Source organism: Marmota marmota, unplaced genomic scaffold (genome assembly GCF_001458135.2).
Source record: "Marmota marmota marmota unplaced genomic scaffold, marMar, whole genome shotgun sequence".
Classification (NCBI taxonomy): Eukaryota; Metazoa; Chordata; class Mammalia; order Rodentia; family Sciuridae; genus Marmota; species Marmota marmota.
In genome coordinates, this window is record NW_026000037.1 from 6,941,806 (window position 1) to 6,948,717 (window position 6,912).

A 6,912-nucleotide genomic window follows, 5' to 3' on the forward strand; every position below is an offset into this window, starting at 1 on the left:
CCCTAAATTTTCTTCTGTCATCCAAAAATATATATTGAAAACCTAATTTTAAATGAGAGGAGGTGGATTGAGATACCTAATATGATGTCTGTCTAAAAGTCATTTTCCTAAAAAAGTCATCTTTAAAAAGTTTTTTAGGTAGTGAAAGTTTCTGGAAAGATAGGTTTATTCTTTGGATTTATATTGTCATGTAGCAGCTCACTCTGTTGACCAGTGTGGGGCTGGCCTGGGGTGACCGATACCTAAGTGCTTCAGGAGGGTTTTGGGGACATTGAGATCTGATCTTGGTGAAATGTGACAGATGATCTTACCTCAGGAATTCCATCAAATATTGAGAAGATAGGCAAGTATCTCAAATTAAAGGTAATTTCTTGAGAATGGATAGATGAAGGCTGCTTATGTTGGTAACCTAGGAGGTACAAAAGTTTAGGGAGAGGAACTTTGTTGTAAAAGTAAAAGTAGGAAACTAGAGTTTAAGTCTTGGGTGCGCTATTTAGGATATATGTCCTAAGAACAATCTTGAAACTTCCATGCTTTAATTTCTACACATGTAAAGCATTTGGGTGTAGCAGGCGATCTCTAAGATTTTTTTCTAGGTTAAGAAAAATTGCAAACTGTGTTCTCAACACATCTCATTGCAAGAGCTGGCGTGGCCCCAGCTACATTTGGGTCAAGGCTCAGTAAAACCCCTGTTAGCACTTCCACTTCCTTCTGCATTTCACTTGCTCCCTCTTTTCTTCTCTCACCTTCTTCTATTCTATCCATTAAATCTCTTGGGTTGGACACCTCAGGCTGTGGGTAGAATTTACTCAACACAGTGCTTGCTAGGGAATCGCCTCCCCAAAGGATTCAATAAACTACTCTGTTAGTATAATAACAAAGGGAAGAATGATTCAGACAGATGAATGCGATGCCTTCCAACGTGTGAGGAAGGGCTTGCGAGATGTCACAACTCCCGGATAAGGACCAGTGCCAAAGGGAAGCGGAAGGAAGAGAAGCCCAGCAAAGTGAGTGGCTGCTCCAGGGCCACTGTGAGAGGGAGTTTGTTAAGGCTCTTCTGAACCCTCCAGAAGGCACTTTTAATAACTTGACAAAGAGGAGGAGACTGAAGACCAGAAAATTGACTTTTATTACTCAAGGATGCAGTGCTGGGAAGCGACACAGCCAGCATCCAGATTCGAGCCATTCGGCTCCAAAGTGGGGGACTTTTCCCTCTGGGTTCTATGGATTTCCAGGCCCTGAGAAGAAGGATTTGGGCAGAAATGAGGTATGAACCCTGCATGGGCTTGACTGTGACAGACAGGCACCCAGCCAATCAGGAGGAAGCTTGAGGTGGGTGGGAGGGACACTCCTTTCCACTGTCATCCAGGTCTCTTTTTGTGGCTTCGCAGAGGGAGGGCTGGCTTTGTCTGCTGCTTAGATGAAAGGGAAGTGTGGAATAGTAAACTGTAGCATTCATGAGTTTGCTGAGGTTAGGTGGCCACAGGCATCATGGGAAGACATGAGGTGGAAAGCGTTTTGAAGTGTGAAAGTGTGTGTGTGTGCTTCCAAGTGTTATTTGGGTGACTCGCTGAGAAGATAGGTTAATGCATTCACTAAATTTTTCAGTTGTTTAAAGAATAATCTACTCTCTTGCCTTGTGCCGGACTAACAGGCCTTCCCAACAGTCGCATAAAAAGTAAAATAAGATAGACCAAACCGTGTTGTCCTTGAAGCTCTCTTCATAAGCTTATTTAAAATTAATACACTTGAACAGAAGAGCCCACCTTTCTGTGGCACCCGGTGGCTTGAAGCTACATCTGATCCATATTAATAAGCGAGGAGAATGTGGTTCCTGCCACACTCGTTCTGTTTTCATCCTCCTGACGCTGTTCTTGCTGTCAGGGCTTCTTCTCAGATAATGAAAGGCAACGCGAGACACAGACACTCATTCCTTCCTCCTCTCAATCCTCTGCCCTGTCATCTCTCAGCAACCGAAACTTCCATTAGCGTTCATTTTAATAAGCCCGTTTCTTGGGGTTATAAGTGACAACTTTTAAATTAGTGGGGATCCGTGCCAGTTTTCAAAGGGGAGCATCAACATGTTACTCTCTCACAATTAGGTTTTAATTAGCAAGGTCATTGCTAATTTTAAGTGAATGCAGCAGGCCACTCTCTTTCTCTCCCCTTCCCTCCTTTGGCAACGTCTGGTGGATAATGGGACAATATATTTTATCAGGATGCTCCTAGGTGATGTCAATAATGTCAACAAGGCAGTAAGCCTGAGCAGATCCCTACAGTACTTATGCATAGATTTCCTCTCATTATCATTCCGCCTCGTGTGTGTCCTGCTTCTGTGCCTCAGTGGATACTCATCAAGAAGACTTTACAGGGCTATTTTCAATTCTTCTTCTTCTTCTTTTTTTTTTTCTAACTACAGTTAAGACAGAAGAAAGACTTAATACTAAGTTTGGGCAGAAGTTTCAGGGGAAAACCCCAGAAGGTCTGTTTAATGAAGAGAACCTGTTCTCACTGGAGAACTCAGTAAGAGGGTTTGTCAACTCAAGGCCATTTGCTGGGGACTGCAACCCATGTAGTTTCTTTCTGTAGATTGAGGGGAAAAACTGAGGGCTGCTTTGTCCTCTGCAGTCTCTGTAGCATGTTGGCTGCCAGCTGCTTCTGACACACCTGGCCACCCATATGGCTGCACTGCCCTTGCTAGCGGTCATTGATGAACTCTCCAAATCTCTGTCCTCAGCCCCTATATCATGTGCAGAGGGCTTTTGAATTAGATGCTCAGATTGAGCTGTGGGAATGGCACATCGCTTTCTAAAGCTCAGATGCGACTGGTTAGGGCAGGCCTGCTGCTCTAACAAACACAGTCCATGGAGCGCTTTCTTACAGCAGAACCCTGAAAGTCCAAAACAAGTTTATGGTTTTTGCACCTAATGGTCTGGGAAGGTGCTCTCAGTGGTGTGCTCCTTGAAAAACCAACCCGTACCATCCACCTCAACTCCGACCCGTGAAAGACAAACTGTAAATGTTCATTTTTAGAAACAGTTTTGTCCAGTCTCATAAGATATTCTCTCTTTTGAAACTCCACAGAACACCTTGACGTAAGATGTTTCTAAACAGATTAGTTAATTAGTTCGTTATGTGTATAAAATAATCGAAGCTTGAGTTTGATTTGCAGTCTGTCACCGGGAGCAGCTGTGTAAGCAGTAGAGGACGGTACCACCTGGTATGCAGTTCTCAGAAATGGGACTTCAGGATTGGAAATCACCAGGCTTCCAATGCACTCATCTAGTCCTGCAGGAAGCACTGAGAAGGGAGTGTAAATGAAAAATATCCCTGTAACCGCAAGTTACAAGGTCTTCTTGCACGGGGTGAATTTTTAATTGGATCTGAATTCTCACTTTCTTGCTTGGAGTCTGATCACTGTTACTGCAGCAGCTTTTGAAAGAGTGGAATGTCTGAGTGGAATAGCACCTGGGTGTGGGACTTAACTGATGAGTGATGACCTCGTGCCTCAGCATCCTAGAGATTTAGTCCATGGAGCGCTTTCTTACTGAGGTCCCCATCTTCTGGGTTCTGCTGTGGCTCCTCCTGGCCCTTTAACTTGGGGTACAAAGGTGATATGACAGTCAGGAAAGAGAGCCAGCGCAAATTTCAACCCAACACAAACTACTTCTTTGTTGGTGCCGCTCAGTCTTCTCTTGACTCTAATTATTCCAAGTTTCAAAGAAATTGCTTTATGCTATTTGGAGCTTGTTTATGGTTAGGTACTTTGCTTTTCAGACCTATATTATTAAAATATCAAATACATATTTGTAAGTAATGCTGGCAACCATTCTTCTCTCATAATTGCCAATATTCTTTGGCATGATAAGAGACCACACTGTGTTACTCTCAAGGAAGGCTCTCATTTTCTCCACCGAGGCACTGAGTGTTATTGCAGAACCTTCTTGACAGTTTTGGCAGGAAAAATGTGTGGGGAGCAGAAAGCAAAGCACTGCGACTCCCACCTTGGGCTTTCATGCAGCTCCCAGAGAGCTATTGAGCTCCTCCGGGAACTCATCGATTTTATCTGTAAAACAGGTAAAAATGTATCCCAGCAAGATAAACCCTGAACCTGTTCCCGAGTTAAAAAAGCAACAAGAAGATATGAGAATGGCTTTGGAAGGAACAGAAACACATGAGATGGTGTCCAGTGACAAAGTGGAAATGGCCTTTCCTCACAATGAGGGTTGAATGCCAGGGTTAGACACACCGAGAAAGCGCTTAACATTGTCATCTATATAAAGAGAGCTCTGTTTACAAGGCAGAATAGAGAGTCACCTGTTTTCTTCTACAGTCCTTTCTAGACTCAAGATCTTTGTGATAGTAGATAATTCAATTCAAAGGGTGCTTATTGAACAACTATTATGAGCAAATCAGTATGTAAAAGTTAAAAAAAATAAGCCAGGGTTTAAAAACCTAAGCCAGATATAGACCATGGAATAAAGGAATTATGAACTTGATAAGAGTAAGACAAGTGAGCAAGCCCTGGATTTGCTGCCGGGGCTCCAGATAAGTATAGACTGACAGACACTGATGGACAGTGAAAGGTCTCAATGAAACTGTGATATTGAATTGTACAGTTGAATTACACACTAACTTTAAAGAGCAAAGGCCACGTTTTATGTTCTTCATACACACAGATAATATATTTTGTAAGTTTTCAAGTCATGGGATTTCATTAACAACTGTCACTCCAAGAAATCACTGGAAAATGACAGTGTATCGTGTGACCAGATGGACTGGCCTCACTTAGTGGATTCTTGATAGATCCTGATGAAGAAGATAGTGGACTGAATTTCAGGTATAGCTATAGAGCCAAATTCAAGTCTTGCGTCCCCTGAGACCGGGGTCTCCCTAGGACTGGCTGGTCCTGAAGAAGCACCCAAGGTAGACTGAACCATTTGTGTTTCAACATTAGCCTGACTGTTAGGGTCTGTAAACAAGTCAAGATGGTGCCTGGCATTTTGCCAGAGGGAGTGGTTTGTGAAGTAACGCCAGCGAGCCATTAAGTGTGGAGATTCCTTATTGGTTGACTGCTGTATCTAGTTTATGTTAATTACGATAAGCTGTGTGGAATGTATATATACCCCTCCTGTCCTACAATAAACGGCTCCCACTCCTTCTGTATCAATCTTCACAAGTTGCTCGTCACCCCTCAGTTAGTTTGCTGCAGCCGGACTGCGGCACCAGACTGCACTTAGAGAATCTAGCATGTGAAGACCCTAAAATAATCTTGCCTGGACCTTCGAAACCATGGAACCTTGGACTACTTCTAGTTTTCCAATTGTTCTAGAAGCTTCTCCTCATGCAATTGAATAAATACTTAGGGTTCTACTGGAGATGCACATCTGGGGGTGGGCTTATGAGAGAACCTAAAGACAGGGGTGGCTTTAGCTTTAAGGCCACCTATTAGCTGAGCTCTGGGACCAGCCTTTAAATGGTACTGGCATCCCAAATGCTGCCACTCACTAAATATTCCTGTTGCTTTAGAAGTCCTAGGTTGGGACACTGCTGCTCAGGTGTCCAGTATGAGGAATGACCACTCATTGTTCCAGCTCTTATTTTTAACCTTTTGCTTGTTCTTGTTTTTAAATTATATTATTATTTTTGTGCCGCTCAGACACCAGCAGATGCTTTGCCTTGTTGGGAGTTGCTAGGCTGTGGCCGAGAAGGATTGGAACACGTTTTCCTCACACGCCATGTCCTGCCAAGCCAGTGAGGGATGCAGACAGCACCAGGCTCTGGCCTTGAGTTCAATTTTAAAATTTATATCTTAACACATTAAAATGTACGTGAGGCTGAATCAGGCTGGGCTTAGAGTTTGCTAACGTATCACCTTTCCCACTCATTGCTCTGATTTTAAGAACTGGCAATTGGAAACTATAGGCATAAAAAATTAGGCTCAGAGTGAATTTTAAGGAATCATCTAGTTTATTCTTCTGCCTTTGGCAGATTTGAACTAAACTCCTCTTTGGTCGGGAGAAACTCTCCTATTTGAAAATACCTGCTGGGAAGGAAATTCTAGCGTTCCCTATAATACCATTATGAGCCACAGAAGCGACTTGTTTCCTTCCGCAATAAATTATTTTCTCAGCTGTTTTGTTTCCGGCCATGTCCATTTCAGGAATAATAAATTCCAGTGTAAACGCCATATTTCCTAAGAAGTTTTAGTAGAATAGATTAAGTGGAGAGAAATATGTACTTGACGGTGGAGAAAAAAGTTCCTTTCTTCCAGATCAAGGTTAATTCTAATAAGGAAATAGAAAACCCATCACTAATGCCTCTGCGTTAAAGCTCACTTCCTCTCGAGCGAACCCAAAGGATGCTCTTGCATATCAATGTTGTACCAAAGGCTTTCGTTATCTCTGTGGTTTTGTTTATTCAAATATTTTCCCCACATGTGATTCCTTCATGTAAAAATGAAATAGATGAAAAAACATGTCTTTTAAGGAGTCTATCAATATCTCTTTAATTGAAGGTGCCCTTCAGAGCAATAGACCTATTTAGGGATTGTTCAAAGATGGATTTACTTTCATTAATGTTTTTTTTTATCCGACTTTTGATCAGAGTTGGTAAAGTATAGATCAAACAGAAACCACATTTCTCCTTTTTTGATATTATTCAAGGCTCTTCACCTTCCTGGTGTCCCTGATTGCTGACTGTTCTCAACACAGCAGGACCTAGTTCTGTGTGGGCAAAGAGTTAGAATAGCCACATGTTGGTGAACGGCACCCCCCAACTGAGTTAAGCAGGGGAAAGAATTGTTATTTAGTTAGTTGGTATAATTTAAAACATGAACCGCATAAGCATGGCAGTGTGCTGTAACTGAAAAGCAAATACCTCACCCTTGTCAAAAAAAAAAAAAAAAAGGGG